Here is a 21,534-nt window from a genome sequence, read left to right as displayed (position 1 = left end):
AAAAAGTAAATTATTGTTTACTGTTGATGTAAAACTTATTTATTTAATGGAACAGAATAAACATCAATAGAACCTTATTTCCACTAATTCTTTCATTTCTTAAAGAAATGTATTCTTCTGAATCTAAGGAACAATCTGTAAATCTCCATCTTTTAACACAATGCATATTTTCCATTAACATTTATAGTGATTCCCATACAGTCTGACTGAATCTGACATTCTATATTTTTTATGTGTCATGAAAAATGTATTTCTTAGACCTATTTCTCAAATTCTTTGAATTATTTTTATTAACATTTTCCTTATGTCCCCTACACACCCAGACATTATATATTCTCTTAATGTTATCTTTAGAATAAAAGTTTTAACATTCATAGCAGACTGAAATATATTTAATCAATACACATTTCATTTTCCAATAGGACAATGACCTTAAAACCTTTATATTGAAATTTTTTCTTTTCCAAATTTTCTGTAATTGTGCTCTTCAACTGGCAATATTTACAAAGATAAACATTTTCATTTTTCTTCTAATCATAAATCTTTTAAAATTTTACTTAATTTTAAAATACATAAGTGTACTCTTGATATATATATATATATATATATATATATATCTTAATGATATTTTACACATGTATATGCCTGCACAATTATAACATAAAATAAAGAATATTTGTAGCAATGCAGAAAGTCCCCTTATGCTCCTCCCCAGACTATAGTCTGAGTAATAACCAGTTCTCTGAATTATCTCATAATTGTTTTTCTGTTTGGTATTTCATATAAATGAAATCATATTATATATACACACACATATATATATACACATATATATTCCTTTTTTCTCTGGCTTACTCATAATATCTATAGGAAGCATTTAGGTTGCTGAACACTTAAATTAATTTTACACTATACAATCTTTCCCACTTTCTTGGATTTAATATTTCGGTATTCTTATATTTAGATTGTAACTCTTGAAGTCATTTAGATTCATTTTCATCCAGCTGTAAAGTCTTTTTCTTTTAAATTAAGTACTAAGATATTTAAATTAAATGTAATTTTCTCATTTATATAATTTAGAGAATTTTCTCTTTTTACATATATTGTTTGTTTGTTCATTTTCCATGAATGTGCTTACTAAATCCTTATATCATTCAATTTCCACTAGGTATTTCTCCTATACCATCTTTATCATTATTTTCATGGTGACCATGGAACAGACGTTTAAAGGGTGTGTTGGAAAAGCCTCAAGAGCTTTTCAAGGATTCATGAGGTCAAAATTATTTTCACAATACTATTAATTATTATAATATTATACATTAGGGGTTATTTCACTTGCATTTTTCATGAGTAGGTTACAAATGTGATACACAAGCAAACATGCATGTTCAGCATCTCCCATTAAATGAGAATTAAAGGTACTTGAAATTTATAAAACTAATAAACTTCTTCATTTTTGTGTTTTTATATGTTATTTATGCTAGCATGTAATAAATTCATTTTTATAATATCTAAATGAATTAATTCAAATAAACATTTTTAATGAGACATTATGTAGTGACACTTTTGTATAAATATCTTTTGACTCCAGAAAGACTGAACTTTTGGCACACCACACATTAAAGTTAATAATATGTGTTGAAATCATTTAAAATTGTACTTAACCTGATGTCCTACTCCATACTCAGGCTGTTTAAGATGTCTTTAAGAGAACTATGTAACCAATGTTATTATGCCTTGAATTTCCCATACAATCAATTTTTACAACCACACATATTCCTAAATTATATACTCTTCCATGCCCATGACTCAAGTAATGTTTGTGTATGTTGTGGTAATCATTTGCTAAAAGTAATCATCAGGGTGAAAGTAACCTTATACAACACATACCTACCACAAATGTTGAAAATAACATGCGGATATTGCTTGACAACGTCTGTTTTCAGTAGAGTGCTTTTGGGTCAGTTGGGGTCAGTAAAATGACTTTTTCCTTGTAAAACTGTTAAAAGATTTCTGTAAAGTATAACTCACTACTTCCCAATGCCATGTTTTTTGTGGTGTTTAATAATATAGAGCAAAGCCCTTTGTTAGGGGCAGGCAGAGATTCAAAGGCATAATAGACACATAGACACAACAAAGACAGATCAGACACACACAACAAGCTAGAAGACAGGCTAGGCCAGTAACCACAAACTATAGACAGATGGAAGACACTAGGAGAAGTGGAAAATTCAAATTTTGAATCTCTCTTGGTGAAATCATTCCAAGAATTTGTTTTGTTTTCATCCTTAATATCACATAGAAACATTCTCTGAGGTTATCTTTAATGGGTTAAGGGATGTGGTATAACATATATATAGTAAGGTAAACATATGGAATTTTACATATGGAACCACCCACACAGCAGTCACAGATCAAACATGTTTCCAGTATCTATGTGTCTTACTGTGGCTCTCTTCCAATACATAGCTTCTCTGTCAAAAGATGTATCATAGATAAACTTTTCTTGCTTTTGAACATTATGCAAATAGAGACTTTGTACATGTTTGTAAAATATGTGCTACATTGGCTTCTTTTATTCAGCATAATATGTGAAAATCTCGTATGTCACTGTGTGTAGCACTGGTTCATTTCTTATTGTTGTGTGCGAATATTCCCTAATTTAATTGCTCATTTTAGGTTTTGACATACATTCCTAAGCTTGAATATTAACATTATTTATAGCATTTTACTCATAAAAGACATACAATGCTGCATGTTTGGAACTCAATAAGTGGCATAGACTACCCTGGAATATGATATGTAGCAAATATTGGCCTCAAATTCTTCATTCTTCTGCATCAGCTTCCTGAGTGCTGGGATTAAAAGAATGCGTCCCAATACTCAATTTGTTGTCTTTTCATGCACAACAGTCTTAAGTGTTTTCTCATTAAGTATTTTAATATGTACTTAAGTCATCCTGTGAACACATACTTCAATAGTTAAAATTCCCTATTCTCATTAATAGTTGGTTAGTATTCAAATGCCTTTGTATGTGTTTTTATATTACTTATTTATATTTGTCAACTTATTTCCTGTCATTAATAATGGAAAAGGAGCTCACTTACAGTTTCTTTCATGTTCTATTATTTTAAATTGAAGAAATGAAAATTGTTCACTGACAGTTCTCCATGGTTATATCATATTTCTGTGTTTCTTGTGAGCACAGGGGCGACATTTTCTTGTGATGGTGTTTGAATTAATGTTAGTATAACAAACAGCCTTTTAAAACAAAGCCAGTTAATAGAATGGGAGAAAATCTGTCAGCTCTTCATCTGAAAGCTGATTAATATTCATAGTATGTAAAATTTCAAAAATCAAAACACAAAATAACCCTAAATGATCCAGTAAATAATTGAGCAAATGAACAGTTTTCAACAAAATGACCAATGGCTAACATACATATGAAAATTATTCAACATTCTTAGGAATTAAAGAATTGATTCAGTATCACCCCAGCCTAAATAGATACCATCAAGAAAACAAACAACAGATGGTAAGCCCCCTTTCCTGAAGATACCACTTACTTAGTTCATCAAACATGTAGAAGTTGATCTGGTACCCAACTAGAAGCTTCACCTCTACTGACTAGCATTCATAGTGCCAGCAAGTACTATACATGCTACCTGAGGAGAAAAGTAATCATCTGTCTCACCCAGACATGAACCTTGCCTATAATATTTAACAGCCTGAAATATATACTGGTATAATCAATAGTGGTACAAATGGGATTAACTAACCACTTTTTTTATTGGATTTAAGACCCACCCCACAAAACAAAACCCACACTTGACACTGTTAATGAGGTCAAGAACCTGAAATTGGATATATCATGGACCTAGGGGAAAATCTAATACTATTATTCTCATAAAGGAACATTGCAGCCAAGCAACTCCTGATGACATATTGTTATACACATAGATCATGTACTACTGAACCCCTCTTCAGAAAAGTTTCTTCTTGCAGTATATGGTAATTATTACAGAGACTCACAACTGGATAATGTACACAGACAGTGAGATACCTTGGTGCACTCATCAGTAAATGGGACACTCTTTATTGTCTCAGGGTTTCTATTGCTGCCAAGAAACACCATGACCACAAAAGCAAGTTGGGGAGAAAAGGGTTTATTTGGCTTACATGTCAACATTGATGTTCATCATTGAAGGAAATCAGTACAGGAATTCAAACTGGGCAGGGTGCTGGAGGCAGGAGCAGATGCAGAGGCCATGGAGGGGAGCTGCTTACTGGCTTGCTTCCCCTGGATTGCTCAGCCTGCTTTTTTATAGAACCTAGGACCACCAGCACAAGAATGACACCACCAACAATGGGCTGAGCCCTCCCCCACTGATCACTAATTCAGAAAATGCCTTACAACTGGATCTCATGGAGGAATTTTCTTAAGGCTCCCTCCTCTCTGATGACTTGACACAAAACCATCCAGTACATTTATCAGTATCCTCCCCTCAAGGCTCAGGGATCTATGTGGAACATGAAGCAGAAAGAGTCAGAGATCATGGGTGACTCCAAGGAAACAGTCCCATCTAATATGACTGATGCACATATGACCTCAGTAACTGTGGCAGCATATACAAAAATTTTGATCCTTTACATTTCCTCTCAGTATTCCTAATACTTATCTTCTTTTTAACCTTACTTTCTTTAACCTTGCTTCTTTCTTTTGAGACTTTATCTGCCAATTTCATTTTGTTCAATCATTTTTATTTTTACCTTAAATAATTTTAACGCCTTAGTTTTCTACACATGATTTCTGCAATTTTCTGTTCTATGGTCATTGGTTGGATTTAAATGATTTATGTATAATTCTAGGTCTGCTTTGTACTGATACTTCAGCTGTTAAGGCACATTTCCTCCTCCTTTCTGAGTAGTCATCAGGATTAATACTACAAGAGAAGGATGCTCATTAAGATACTAAGATAAAACAGAAATATCCCCATCCAAAATATGTACAGGTTATAACAAAGAACCATAAAATGCACGAAAAAAATCAAGGCAATATAGCACTTCTTGGAATATAGTAACTCCTTATTTGTTAAATATAAATGACTGAAATGTCAGGCAAAAATTCTAGTCTACTAGTAAAAATGACCATTAAAATTAAGGAGTATACAAACAATCAAATGAATAAAATAGGAAGCTAATTCATGAGGATAATATAGTCAGCAACATAGATGATTCAGCAAGGATTGTGTAAAAAAATAATTAAGAAACACTAAATTCAACAGAATTATAGTGCAAAGAACCATTAAAAGATCAAGCAAAAGAAAAACTTATCAGATGGGAGACAAGATTCAGGAGATACAATTAGACATCAATAAAGAAGAAAAGAATAGAAAAATGATTAAAAAAACTTTCAAAACATTTATGTATAATCAAGTTACCAACCTAAGAAACAATGGGTTAAAGTGACAGCATAAAAATTAAAGCATAGAAAGTCTACTTATAAAGATTCTAGCAGAAAATTCCATCTTTTATGAAAGAAATTGACATGTAATCACAGAAAACATTTGGAGTCTCTAGGAAAAGGACTATGGAATACCACCACAACGCATTGTAAATAAAATGCCAGGAGTATAGAACAAAGAAACAGTGTTAAGACTTCAAGAGAAAACTGTCAATAAATTTACATATAAAGGTAAATTCATCAGAATACCATCAGCAAAAATTTTAAAATTCAGGAAATTATGGAGTTACATATTTCAAGTACTAAAACTAGACAATCAGCAATCAAAATTTATACATCTACAGGTTTATCTGCTTTTCTTTTCTTTTTGAGATTATAATACAGCTACACCATTTCTCTCTTCCGTTTTGGCCATCCAAACCTTTTCATATATACCTTCTTGTACTCTCTCAAATTAATGGCCTCTTTGTGGGGCGTTTACCCACCACCCCCACAGTTCCCCAGAGTTTTCATCCAACTACCGTAAAAACTTTGCACAGCTATTAGGGTAAATAAGGCATTTTACCAACGGAGCCCCAAACCGCAAAGCATCTAGTTCCATATCCTTTCAATTTTTCCAATGGAACTGACACTTAAACTCTTAGATGATTTTCCTCCTTATTCTTTTAAAAGCTGTATTTTAAGTTTACCATGAACGTATTTTCGAGCTGACAAAAAGTGTTTCAGGGCAATGTCGCCATCTTTAGCGGAAAAACTACCTTTCCCAGAATGCATTTCCCTTATATCAGTCCATAATATTATCAGTTCCTTAAATCAGTCCTTTATATCATTTCCCTTATATCAGTCATTTCCCATAGTTCTTTTTGGGTCTGAGAGTCAACTGGTTCTTTTACCAGACTTGCTTACAAATTCTTGCCCGGGAGGTTTGAACAAAGTTTTCTGCTTTTACAACGGGAGATTTGGACAAGCATTTTACATTTTCAATTATGGGACATTGGGAGGCTTCTGGTCTCTCCTCAGCTGGCTTTAACAGGTGTCTCTCCTTCATTTGACACTGACCCTGGATCAGAACCGCACCTGCCTCCTTAGCCGGCATTGTGGCTGGCATTTCTGATAGCAACTTTCCTCTGGGCTTGTGCTTGTCTTAGCCAGTCAGTGAAAAACATTTACAACAGCTTTTCCATAGCTCTTTCAGAGAGATTTTCTCCCACTGATCTATCTCATTTTGCTTGTTCCTTCCTTCCCCAGATGCAGAGCTTTAGGTATCTGTCTGTGGCTCTGTTCCTCTGCTAGCTGTCTTTGGAGGTAGGGGCTTTTTTTCTCCCCCCGAATCTGCCTCAAATTCTAGCAGCTTTTTCAGGTCACATATTTTCTGGGGAGGATTATGTCCCTTCTGTTTCTTCGGAGTCTTTTTCCCAGACAGTTCCCAGTTTGGTCTCAGTTTATCCCGCTACCCCAGAAACAGTTTCCGACACTACAGTGGCGGCTTTCCCTGCTACTGAAGGTAGGGGCTTTTTTGTCCGTTTGTTTTCGGGGTCTGCGTGCTTTGTGTATAGACTGAAAAATCTAACAAGGGAGGTTTTTGCCATCTCTAAACTCCCATTAGGACAGGTGATTTGCCTCATCAGGCCTTCACCTGGCAAAGTCCCCCAGTGGGTTGCATTTGCTTGTCTGGGTGCTCAAGGACAGAGCTTATGCCAGAGGCAATCACCCCTTAGGGCCACACTTCCTCATCTCAGGGAGTCAGTTGAAACAAAGCTTTTCTCAAAGAGGTGCTTTCTCTGACAGAAAAGAAAGCTTTACTCCTGGATAGTTCTGTTCTGCCCTGGCTGGGCTCTTTCCTCAGACAGCATTCTGACTCAGCAGCACAACTGCTTCAGACACAGTTCAGCTTTACTGTTTTTCCAGAGAGGTCCTTTTTCTGATAGGAAAGCTTTTTCTCAGATTTTTTTCAGCTGTGGACCTATCAACCCGGGGCTTGTAGGAAAGTGGACAACTGTGCCATTCCCACTGGCTTTAGCTTTGGTTGTTCATTAGCAATCTTCCCCTGGGTCCTGCACCTTCCTGCCTCAGCAATGTGCTCCAGGAAGTCTACAACTGCAGGAACCCTAGTATCCCCAAAATGCACTCCAAATTAGAGACACTGGCTAGTCACCTCTGGGTTTTTGGTCAGAAGCTAGGATACCATGGTAACAGAGTTTGCATTGCTTCAGGGGATCTTTGCATTAGGACGATTAGGAGCACCTTGTCATTCTGAAAAGCTCACTCAGAAACAAAAGCCTTGATGCCTCAGCTCTGCTGTAACCAATGAAAAGCTTGGCTTTTTTGCTTTTCTCAGGTAAAGTTTCCTGCCCTTTTGGGCTCTCTATAGCTCTTTACCCACACTCTCCCAAGCATTTCCATCAGGGTACTCTGACCCACTGTCTTTTACTGGCTTGAAGAGACAGAGCTTAGAAGAGAGGTTTTTAGGAACTTGTCCCTGCCTCCTGCATTGCAGGGAAGATTTTTAAAGCTTGAAAGAGAACTTAGGTTTTGCTGTCTTAAGAGGTTTGTTGTTTTCCCTTAGAGCTAATCACAGGTGGTTCTCATACTAATATCTTCAGGTGATTCTAATTTTTGTCCTGTGAGAGTGAGTTCTGAAAGGCTTTAGTTTTTAAGTTTGAGAGCTTTTGAGAAAGATTAAAGCTTTTTAGAGAGATTTTTTCCCCCCAAAATTTTCCAAGAAAAGCTTTTAGTTTAAGAGAAAGATTTTTTTCCCCCAAGAGAAAGACCAACTTTTCCCAAAACTTCCTAACTTTAAACTTTGGCTTTTTACACACCCATTTTTGCCTCAGGGAGAAATCACTTTCTCCTGCCGCTTGGACTTAGCATTTCAGCTGTTCCCAGGTCAAAAGCTTCCATAGGAAACTTTTTCTTCCCTATAAGCTCAAAGAGCTTTTTTTACTACCCATAAAGTCCAAAGAAAGATTTTTTCCCCCCAGTTTGCATTCATAGCCCCCAAAGTTAGAAAATTGAAGAGTTTTTCTGTCTAGTTGCTTATTTTTCCTACACAATCTTACACTTCTAAGTTTTTCCTACACTATTTTACTACACTATGCCTTATACTTATTTTTCACAGATAGAAATTGAGAAAGGGATAGAAGATAGAAAATTTTGACAGAAGAGAATTTCGCTGCAGCATCGGACATCCTTCCAGTCCGTTTTCCTTTTCTCTCAAGGATAAAACCCCTGCCTCTCAATAATATATATAAAAATATATATTTTCCATAACACCAGCATGCCTTATCCACTGGCAGGGCTGACTCAGCACTTTCGCCAAAAACTCTGTAATAAAACTATTATTTTCCTTTATCTTTAGTCCCTATTACTTTGTCTTTAGTCCCTGTTCATTTGTCTTTAGTCCCTCCTTTTTTTTAGTCCCCCCTTTTTTTCCTTTAGTCCCTTTTTTCTTTTTTCTTTAGTCCCTGTAAATGGCGCCATTCTGTGGGGCGTTTACCCACCACCCACACAGTTCCCCAGAGTTTTCTTGAGTGCGAGCAGCAGGAAATATTAGATAGAAGGATTTATTGAGGAGATAAACAGATAGAAAATAAAGGATAGCCTCGAGAGGGCCTGGAACCTATTCCAACGGGCCCTGACTGTCTCTGCCCCAGGGTTTTTATAGAGATGCCAAGGGGTGGAACAAAAGACCTCCTCCCCCAGCACAGCCAATGCAGACCATCTCAGACACCTGCACTCAGGCCCGTGGTCCTAATCATCCTCTATGTGGACCTGCTGGGTAAAGCCACGAGGAACCCGAGAACGGGCTCCCACACCTCTTCCTTTATTAACTGATACTATATGCATGCACACACATCTAAATAAATCATGTTCAGTCTGTATAGTGTCACTTGTATGTATTTTCTCAGGGCTGATGATTTGGTATTGGACAACCTGTTAGTAATCTTTCCCTGAGGAGGATCACCTCTCCTGCTCCCTACTTTACTCAATTGCCTGTAGTTCTTTGTGTATGGTTGAGGCCTCATGGGTTTTTCTCCATCTACTTTGGCATATGTATTGTTGCTCTATTTGTTCAGCTCATGTTTAGGCAGAGTTTTCTGTGAAACTGTATCTTCTAGTAATGTCAGAAGCTATATGCATAAGTTCTCCCAAAATAATCTTTTAAGCTGGAGAAATGAAAGGCCTTCCAAGTCAAGCACAAATAAAGCAGTTCATGACTACCAAGCCAGTATTGAAGAAGGCACTGGAAGGAATTCCAAACAGGGAAAAGAAGTGGGTAATGGTAAAGACAGTATCACACATCCCCATGTCATCTTATCACATATATAATAATAGTAATAGTAGTAACAATAATAATAATAAAGTATTATAATTGCAATTGTACATATAATAGTAACATTATTACAATAATAATAATCACATAATAACAGAGGGGACTATTTCTGAAGAGTAAATTCATTATGATGGGACAGAGATGAAACGAGAGAGTAACAGATATGAATGTGAGCAAAAGTACTATTATTTACTTTTGTGAAATAACAGTAAAATGTCATTTTTTGCTAATTAAAAATCTAATAATAAAAAACAAAAGCAGCAGTAGTTCATACACAATGTTATTGTCATTTGAAAGTCATCATAAACTCATAAATTTTGCTCATTATGAGAAATATACCCAGCCTTAAGTAGTCATGCCAAAATACTTAGTATAACACATGGCAGAATATCAGAAGCTATAAAATATAATTAATATGTCACAATCAATCAATAAAATATAATATATAAGCAATTTTATAACATTGTGGAATCAAAGATTATGATATAATCATAGTAGTATAGTTCAATAACTTTATAATGATCACATAAATAATAAAGCAAGAGAATATATTCTGAGTAATCCTGCAGAAGTTATTTACATGCATGAGTTACAATGGACCCATAACAAATATTCAACAAAATCCATTGTTACAAAGATAGCCTAGTTTAAATACAGATGGGTCACAAAACCAAACAAAAAGCTATGAATTGAGAAAGGGATTTGTAAGGATGAGGGGGTTTACAGGACTGGGAGATGATTGTAACTAGAATGCGATTCACTTTTGCATGAAAATTTCAAAGAACAGATTAAATTAACAAAAAGTAAATCAAACTTTAAATATAAATGAACATATAGATTAAAAGTATATGCCCATAAAAAATAAAAACAAGTCATACTAATATTTAGTAAATGAGAGAAAAATTGGCTAACTTAATTTCAGATAGCTGACTTCAGAGCTAGAAAAATGAGGCATATTACATATAAGGCATAGTTTTGTTGAGGATTGTACCTAAAAACAAAATATAAAGTGATCTGAGCGAACATATAGAAATCTAGGGAGTTGAAGACACTATTATATTTGGATACTAATACCATAGCATCAGAAACTATGAGATCCATTAAACAGAATATCAGAAAAAAGATAATTGAACTCAAGAATATCATCAATCACCTGATTGTAATACACATCTGTAGATTGTTTTATATTGCAGTTCCAAAATATGTATTGTTCACAAGCTTACATAAAATGTCTATCAAGATATACCAAATTATGGGTCACAGAGTTTACATTAGCACATTTAAAATACTTAAAATCTCTTAGATTTGGTTTTAAAAGATGATGATGAAATTAAACTAGTAGTTGATAACAGAAGGTGTAACATCCTAAAATAAAAAATAAGAAATATTTTAACTGAACATAAAATATAATATTAAACTTGGTGGGATAACATTAGTGTTTTAAAGGAAAGTTATAGCATTGCACGCACACTTTAGTTAAGAGAAAAATCCAAAAAAAGTCTCTGTATGTCTGCCTTAGAAAACAAGACAAAGTACCAAGGTAAGGTGGTATGCATCTATAATCTCAACATTTGGAAGACAAATGCAGCAGCGCTGCCACAAGTTTGAGGCCAGCTTGATTTATGTAGTTAGTTCTCAGCTAGCCAGGGCTATAAAGTTAAGACCCTGTCAATAAATAAATAAATAAATAAACGAAAAGAAGAAAGTAAATGACAGAATAGAAATCACCTAAATTCAAATAAGAATCCAAGAAAAACACAATGAAAACAAAAAACTCATTCTTCACAAAATCATGAAAATTAACATACCTCTTGCTATGCTCATTAAGATTAAAAGTAGACAAAAATGGACTCATGAAAAAGAAACTAATGGACATCAGTATAGATGAAAGTAACTTTAAACAGATAATTTTAAAATCCTATATAAAATTATGGATATGAATATGGTAACTCTGACAAAATAGGCCAATCACTTGAAATAGTTTGCCACAGAACAAACAAGAGAAAAATAAAAATAACAACAATAAAATATGCTTAACCAAAATGCAAAATACCAAAAGTTTCACACTCAAATAGATCCATTTATGTCTTCTACAAAAAAGAAATAGATCAGCTAACAAACAAGCCTCCTTCAAAATTAACAAAGAGGGAATAGCTCTTAACTCATTTTACAGTTACTGTTTGAGGCTATCACTAATACCAAAATCAGACATGATATTACAAAATAAAAAAAAGAATAAACTGGAAATGACAATATAGATCAGGGGGTAAAAACACTTGCACACAAGGCTGGTGACATGGGTTGGATCTTTGGAACATACATGGTGGAAGAGAGAACCAACTTTTGAAATAGAGTTATTCTCTAACCTACACACACACACACACACACACACACACACACACACACACACACACCCCAAATTTTAAAAAAAGAAAATAACAAGATGTAAGGAAATCGTTTTTAAAAGTGTATTACAATACATTTTGACCAAACAAGATTTTTTTTCAGGTAACCAATGCGGATTCATCTGTTAGAAGTCAATCAATGGAATCTATCCTATTAACAAACGTGAGTGAAAATTACATGTTTCTATCAAGAAATACCTGAAAAACATTTGATAAACTCCTAACACCTACTTATGACCCAACTATTAACAACATGGGTACAGAAGACAACTTCTTCCATTCAATAAATGAAGTCTAAAATACCCCACAGGTAACAGTATGTTTAATGTTAGCACATTAGGAGTTTCAATGTTAAATTCAGAAAAAATCATGTATCATACTGGGAGTGCTATGCATTATAGTAAGAAAGTAAAGGGGCAAGAGTAGTATATGAGTTTGGAAGTGAGAAATAATGCTTTTGACAAAATGTTTTATATGGCAAACAAAAAAAACCCTAACAGACCATTAACTAAAAAGCCTTTAAAGTAAGCTTACAAGTTACTAAAATAAGATCAACTATGTATATATCAATGAAAAAGTAGAATTTGAACTTAATCCAACATTATTTAATAGAAAACCCTAAATGGAAAATTTCAAAAATAGGTTTAAAATATCTATAAAAACTGATGAAAGAAATTACAAAACAAAAAAGGAAAATGTTTAATAACCTTGAAGAGATTTTATTTAATTTTAATAACCTTGAAGAGATTTAGATTCAGTATCATCTAAACATCAGTTTAATCCCAAATTAATGTATACTTTAAACACAATCCAAATCAAACTCCCAGAAAATCAACTTGTAGATATCAACAAGGTGATTGACTGAACAATATAAGACTAAAAAATAGCCATTCAATATTGAAGAAGAAAAATGAATGTAAGAGTACCGGTTACTTCCTTAATTTAAGACAAAATTAAGGGTCCACCAATGGATGAATGGAAAGGAAAATATGGCGTATATGTACACAATAGAATACTATTCTCTTTGAAAAGGCAATTCTGTAAACTTCTGTGAATTATTTGTCTTATTGCTTGCTTGCTTCATACTGTAAAGTTAATGTTTTTGAACAGTACTAATAATTCAAAATTCAACATGTTAAAATACTCAGTAAAATACAATATGGAAAGAATCCCTCAAATGTTAACTTCCCTAAGCTATCAATTGGGAGAGAGGTGACTGGATTCTTCATGTTGGTTTGTAGAGAGAACTGTTATCTTCTGACCCAAGAAAAGAATGAAATCTTAAATGTCACCCAAATACATGTTCTCACTTTGAAATGACTGAGAGATTTCAAATGATTGCAAGTATGGCAGTCTTTTCTTACATGGAATTTTAAATATATCTTCTCCCACCCAAGACAATCAAAAGAGACTCCTTTATAACAGGAGAGATTACTATTAGAAGGAAGAGGCCAGAATGGATTCTGATGTTCAGAAGTTCTTCTTTGCTGGTATTTTTTTTTACTAAGCTTTCATTAAAAACAAACAACAAAACAAACTTCATAAAAACATTTTTAAACATAGCTTCTTCTTTGCACACATGGTTTACTTTCTCTATGGGCTAGCTGGAAAGAGGGTGACTGTGAGTGGCATTTTGCCTTAGGTCACTGAGTCCTTGTATTCCTAATGGAGGAGTCACTATGCTATGTGTGCCTTTCAAAAACCTCATCCTATCCCCGAAAAACAGTTACCTGCAATATATTTTATTACAAACTGCAACTTTAGCCTTGTCTTTTTCTCAAAGTTTAAAGACTCTTAGGAGTCCCTGAAAATCTTTTTTAAAAGAATTAGATTTTCTTTTTTGTCTATGTGCGTGTGTGTGTATGTGTGTGTGTTTTGTCTATGTGCGTGTGTGTGTATGTGTGTGTGTGCATGTCTGTACGTGCACCAGTTTCATGCAGTTCCTGCAGAGGCCAGAAGAGTCACTGCGCCTCAGGAACTGGAGTTATAGATAGTTGTGAGCTGCCTGATATGGATGTTAGAATCGGAACCAGGGTTTTCTGCAAGACCATTGAGCACTCAGCCATTATTCCATCTCTTCACCTCCATTTCTATGTAACTTGATGTGTTCTGCTCCTTCTACAAATAATCAGATTTCCGAGGGGTCAAAACTGAAAGGATGATATGACTGCAGTGCATTATAAAACAAATAAAACCATGGAAATCAGTATGATGTTTCCTCTGACAAATGGGAATCAATTTACCTCAAGATCCAGCTATACTACTCGTGCATACGTACCTAAAGGATGCATCATTCTAATGTAAGGACACATGCTCAAATATGTCCATTGCTTCTCTATCAATAATAGTTACAAACTGGAAACAACTTACATGTCCATCAACTGAAGAATGGATAAGGGAAATGTGGTACATTTATACATTCAGCTGTTAAAAACAATGACATCATGAAATTTTCAGGCAAATGGATGGAACTAGAATAAAATCATTTTACATGAGGTAATCCAAAACCAGAAAGAGAAATACGGTGTGTATTTACTTATATATGAGTATTAGTCATCAAATAAGTGGTATTCAAGCTATAATCCATAGACCTGGAGAGGTTAGGTATAGAGCAATGGACTAGGGGGGACACATGATTTTCTCTGGGAGAGGGAAATATAACAGATTTTATGGGTAGACTGGGGTCAGGGGTGGACTGGCATGGGAGGATCAAGTAAAGAGAGAGAGGAGATATGGGGAAATAAAGTATAGAAAAATATTAAAAGTAAAAAATAACAGGAAAATAAATACATAATTCTATATTATAGATAAAAAATTATCAAAAATATATATTTCACACCCACAACTATAAGTTAACACGCTAGCAAAAAATGGTGGAGTACAAGCTGACCATTTCCTCATGAAACATTTATTAACCATGACACTGGTCATCTACACTTAGAGGGTGAGCATAAACATATGATAGCACTGCAGTAGAAAAAAATCATACTCCCTTTAGTATCAATGAAACAAAAGGAAGCATATTACATGAGTAGTATGAAATAACCTGAATAGGAAAGGGAACATAAACAGTGTACTAGTATTTGTGAAAGGCCAAGAGGAAGAGAGATACTGTAAAATATATATGAAGTTTCCTACTGGGATGATAAAAATATTTTAGAACTTGATAAAATAAACATCTAAAACATTTTAAAATATATACTATCTGCTGTGGGATGGTCTGTATGTCAAATGTGTTGCTGATTGGTCAATAAATAAATCACTGATTGGCCAGTGGCCAGGCAGGAAGTATAGGCAGGACTAACAGAGAGGAGATTTGAGAGAACAGGAAGCTGGGTGAGAGAGACACTGCCAGCCGTCATGATGACAAACAGCATGTGAAGATGCCGGTAAGCCACGAGCCATGTGGCAAGGTATAGATTAATGGAAATGGATTAATTTAAGCTGTAAGAACAGTTAGCAAGAAGCCTGCCACGGCCATACAGTTTGTAACCAATATAAGTCTCTGTGTTTACTTGGTTGGGTCTGAGCGGCTGTGGGACTGGCAGGTAAGAGAGATTTGCCCTGACTGTGGGCCAGGCAGGAAAACTCTAGCTACAACTATCATATCTTATTACAAAATCCTAAGTAGTTATTTTAATATTTATTTTATGTTATGAGATTATATTGCAATTATATGATTTCTCTCATTCCTTTCCTTCCTCCTAAACCTGCCATACACCTCTCCATGCTTTCTTTCAAATTCATGGCCTCTTTTTTCATTAATGGTTCTTAGATGCATATATGTATGCATATATATTCCTAAATAAAACTTGCCCAGTATGTAAAATATTACTAGTATGTATGTTTTCAGGGATGACCACCAAATGGTTAATTTTTACATGAGTTTTACTTCAATTAAAAAGTTAAGGTAAGGACTCTCCCTTTAGATTAGATAACTTCAACTAGTCTGTTTAGAAGCAAGTTTCTATGAACTGCATGATAACCAGTATGTACAGATCAGACAAATGTGTTGACACTCAAATCAGGGGTTTCAAGAATCTGAAACAAAATCTTTTTTATGACCAAAAGCACTGGTATTAGACAAATCTGATAAGTAACAATATTTTGCTGTTTGAACATTAATTTAATAATCTAGAAAAGAAAGATAATAGTGTTTTCTTTTCAGGATCAAAAAGAGAATTAGAATTAAGTGTTGAAAGTAATTAGCACATCATTATTATTTTATTAAGCCAACTTTTTGAACTGTTAGATGAATGAGGTAATATGTCTCTTAATGACATTTATCTTCCAGTCAGTAAACAAGCTCCAAATTTTGCTATTGACAGAAAACTATAAAGTTTCATTACAGATGTTTTACTCATCAGCAAATGAGTTAGCAACTTAAATTTAAATCATGTATTACACTAGTTTTAGAGACTAGATGAAGGAAATCACCTAATTTTATAAATTGACTGTATTAATCATTGTAAACACTCAAACAATACAAAATCGTACAGATAAAAAGGAATTGGGGTGGGGGACTGGAGAGATAGCTAGCTCAGCAATTAAGAGCACTGGCTGTGCGTCCAGATGATCTGGATTTTATTCCTAGCATCCAGATAACAACTCACAACAATCTGTAACTCTGATCCCAAGGAATCTGATGTTTTTTCATAGCCTTTGTATACACCATGCATTCATACAATACACAAAAAATACATGAAGACAAAAAACCCATAGTCAGAAAATGTTTTTAAAAAATTAGGATGGGTGTTTCTTATCAGAATCATCTGTAAAATCTGTGGGCCCCCATATTACAAGATTTTAATCTATTTTCTCATAGACAATGATGTATAACACACATTTCTAACAATTTTTAGTCAATGCTGATGAGAAACATTGCCTTGGGATATTGTCAAATTTTACATTTAATGCTACAATAACAAAAACAGGTATATGGTAAAAACTATATCTATTCTATATATTACTTCCATATATTGTTACTGAGAAGATCTAGTTTGCTAAATGTATCAAACATATGTATTTGAACTGTTTTCCTTATTATTTTAATACTGAATAAAGAGTTTTACTGAAGTTTATCTACAACAAAATGTATATCCCTTAAAGGATAATTATGAATAACTTCCATGCTGTCAGTCACATAAAACATTATTTTTGCCTTTCATAGCTTTTTGGTAATGACTTAAAATAGAAAAATCTAGATTCATGATAGAAATCTTATCAGTTTTTTTCTACATACAATATATCAGATATAATAAAACAATTTACATTCTTCTGAAAAAGCCACTATAATTATGTTTTGATTGACACTGATCAATGCTATTTTAATAATGTAAAAACTTAGCCTTCTATAGTCAGGAAAAGGCTACTTTTCCATTCTTAAATTGTGTTATAGCACATTTTTGAAACACTAGACTACATAGTTCTTTAAGTATTATGAAATATATATATATTTTATATATATATATACATATATATATATAAAACAATGAATGATATATGATACCTGTAATGGAAAAAAAGTAGTGATGGTGAGATTATGATAACTCTCGCTTTACTAAAAGCTAGAACTGACTTTTAAACATCACCATCAAACACATTCATTACTAATGTGGGAATAAATAAAAGGCATTTCTGATGCCAATAAATGCAAATATATTGTTTCTCTAGGCATAAATTAGTTTGCATGAAGAAAAATATTAAGCTAGACAATCAAAATATAAATAGGACAAAATACTCCAACTACACATCTCACAATCAAAAATTCCGTTTGTGTAGACATGGAATAGTATTGGTATGAAAGTAAGTCTCTATAGGCCCAAATAAAAGGGCTATCCTAGTATCAGAGGACAACTTCTAAGAAGTTGTCACATTCTTTGTTCTACATAAATAGAAATTCCAGTATTTGATGAAGATTAAATAATTAAAGTATCTAACTCATTATATTTCTTTTCCATGAAAATGAAATGTAATTTTGAAGAACTTAAATTTTTTCCCAGAGAGGCAAAATCCTTTAAAAAGTATTTATTCAGAAAAGCAAGGTTTAATCTGAGATGAAGTAAAATATTTTATTAAAAAGCTAATTATGAGATAAATTATCCTTTCTGGAATATTTGTTTCTATTTGAGTTTACAAAATTAGCTATGAGCAATTCAAAGAGAATTCTTCAAAACAAATCTTGATATTTGCTGATTGTTTTCTTTGTTCATGAATGATGAACTATGTCCACCAGTAAAGTTAGCACTTTTCCACTGTCTAGTACTAACAGGGCACAAACAGCTATGCCATTATGTAATAGGAATTCTACCTCTGATATCAAAATACGTCTTTTACATATATATATATATATATATATACACACACACACACACACACACACGTGTATTTAATGCATGTAATATAAATTATATCTGTGAGATAGAAAGCATAATTATTAAAGTATTTCTGGATTGATGACTAATTTGATCATGAATATTGTTTCACATTATTTTGACAACTAAGAGTTATGATGAAGAGTATAGCCTTGTTTGGAAGCTATAAACCACAGAACATCTCATAAATGTGCTACTTGAAAGCTAGAGGGCCTGCTGAAAAGTCTGACAATCTGAGTTTGATCACTGGGGACTGTATGTGGAAGTGGAGAATCAACTCTCAAAGTTGTCCTCTGACCTCCACAGGCAAACCTTGGCACTCTCATGTATACGTACTCATGTACACATATACTAAATTAAATAAAACAAAAATTGTATCACTTGAACAGCTTATCTGGAATATGCTGGATAGACAATTGCTTAATTACACATCAAAGTATAGCTGATGCATCAAATTCACTTGGAAGATGCTTGCTTGCTTATTTATTTATTTATTTATTTATTTATTTATTTATTTATTTATTTGTGCTCCCTTTTCCACAATGTTCCCTGAGTCTTACGGGCATACTATAATATTTATGAACTACATCAACAAACAACATGGCACTATATCACTAAGGATGCAGTAGTGGCACACATATCTTGGTGGCAACAAACAGCTTTCTGATTAAACTTAGGACACACTAGACAAGAGGGAAACCATGCCTGATAGTAGAAATCAAATTAATTATTCAGTGCTAGTGAAGTCATTGATATTGGAGGATAATCTACAACCACTAATTTACTAAGCCAGCATAATCCCTGACAACAATCTAAACATTTTTCCTTATACTCCCAAATGAGTGTAGTCTTGACCTTCATCAAAGAAACTTACCTTTGCAACAGATGACGGCCATTACAGAGAACCACAATCAACCAAAATGTAGAACTGTGGAGCTCAGTACCAATTTACAGAAGGCCTTTTTCTCTGTGCATTTGCAGTATATGTGTGTTTCCTTATCCATTATAAAAGCCTTACCCTAATGGCTAAATAAATTAAAATAAAAGTAAATAAATATATTTGATTTGAAGGTAGCATAACTGGATTATATTATTATTATTTGGGAAACTTTTGGGAAATGAAAATGACCAAGTTTTATTTCATATTAATTGAATCTAAAATATCTGGGGCTGGGGCTGATTATCAGTATTTTTTTTTAATTTCTCAGGTAATTGCTACATACAGTTAGGAAAGAAATCAGAATTTGGGAATAAGGCTTAGGAAGAAAGTTTTATTAAGTCCTTTATGTGATACTTTCAAACTTTATGATTTTGGGACCATTCCTGAAAAAAACTTCTCACTTTTACAATGACAAAAGCTTTATGCTTCACAGATGATTGATTGAACTATTAACCTGTTTTTAAATCATTTTGCTCAGTACAGATGCAGAGGAAGGTTGGAGGCTTTTAGTTTCTGATCAGTAATTCTAGAAATACCATGAGAGTATTTTCAATCAAGCTTTCTTAGTTTTCACTTAAGGTCAAGATGATGACTGATTGTTCAAAAGCTATGACTTTTTGATAAGCTTTATTCATTTCTTGCAAGCTTGTTCAAAAGACAGAATTTCTTCTCTACTTTCTGTGACAATTGCGCTTATTTCTATAACCAGACACTTAGTTCTATTGATACTTCTAAATGGCGTTTCTCTCTACTCTCTTCAGCACCTAGCAGATTCCAGAATTGTTTAGCATGCAAACCACTATGTACTACTACTTTGTTAAGATTGAGTTTTTACTTTAACTTCTTTATGGATCACAACAACAGACATATTAATAAGTAGGAAAAAGTAATCTCTAGCTATTTTTTAACCACATTCCATGTATTTATACTGGAGTGGCAATGAAAAAATGAATACAGAAAGAGGAACTTAATAATAAAACAGGAGGGTATGGTATCAACATTTTCTAATATAGAGTGAAACATCCCTGTTAGGGACTGGTTCCATCAAGTTATTTTATAAAATTTGAAGATGTTGTAAAGAAGAGAAAATAATACTGGTAATTTAAAACTCTATTAGTTTGAATCCTAAATTAGAGCTCTTTGAAAATATCATACAGATGTAATCCCCTGTGACAAAAAGTTCTGTGATCTTCACATAAATTGTCAAATATTGTAGAGTTTCACTGAAATTATGTTTGTGATGATTCCATCTAAACATCTGGTTAACCTCCATAAATTCTTTCAGAATTATTATCCAAATATTGCTGAATGTTATGAGAAATGAGGGAGGGTGAAAGGAGAAATAGGAGGTAAATGGTAGAGTAACACTGACTTTTTCTTCTTTCCTTTTAAAAATAACTTAGCTGTGAGAAAAATTAAGCCTTTGTAATTTAACCTTCCCTAAACTTTTAGAAAATACTGATTCTGGTAAAGTTAAAAAATGCGAATAATATCTGAGTTTCAGTTGCTTACTCTGTGTGAGTTTTGGAATGAAAGATTTGAATTGGAATAGTCTGTTATCTAGAGGCAGTAATGACTGAATGTTCATACTCTTTAGTGCAGTGATTGTCAATCGAAAGTGAATTTTCTTCACAGGAAAAATTTGAGAATATTTGCAGATATTTTCAGCATGTTACAATTGCCAAAACAATTTCCCAACAACAGAGTGCTTTCAGACCCACAATGCCAATAGTGCTGAAATTGAAAAGCCACATCATAAGAATAAAACAGTCTGGTTTCAAAATATTGATTGGTCTTGCTACCTACTGTCTTCTGAGCCAAACAACTGCTATCTTGGGGAATTCAGCTGTGTCCCCACTTCAAACAATATGGGCTTGTGGATGGTTTGTCATATGGAGAAGATTAGGGTACTAAATTCTTTCCTGAATATGTAGCTTCTCCCTACCATCTGGTAACTCTTCTTGCCTACTAGGGGAGGAGCTAGATTATATAGAGAACATGGAAGACTAGAGACCAGG

General features: G+C 33.7%; 1 protein-coding gene across 1 annotated transcript in view; it reads right to left on the bottom strand.

The window, feature by feature from the left end:
- Positions 1–21,534, bottom strand: part of LOC128116910 (uncharacterized) — a 280,495-nt gene that overhangs the window by 158,416 nt on the left and 100,545 nt on the right. The gene's annotated exons all lie outside the window — the stretch shown is intronic.

The sequence above is a fragment of the Peromyscus californicus genome, unplaced genomic scaffold (genome assembly GCF_007827085.1).
Source record: "Peromyscus californicus insignis strain IS unplaced genomic scaffold, ASM782708v3 Scaffold_10__1_contigs__length_136768540, whole genome shotgun sequence".
Lineage (NCBI taxonomy): Eukaryota > Metazoa > Chordata > Mammalia > Rodentia > Cricetidae > Peromyscus > Peromyscus californicus.
The sequence above is the reverse complement of the archived record's forward strand: the minus strand, read 5'-3'. Positions and strand labels throughout refer to the sequence as shown.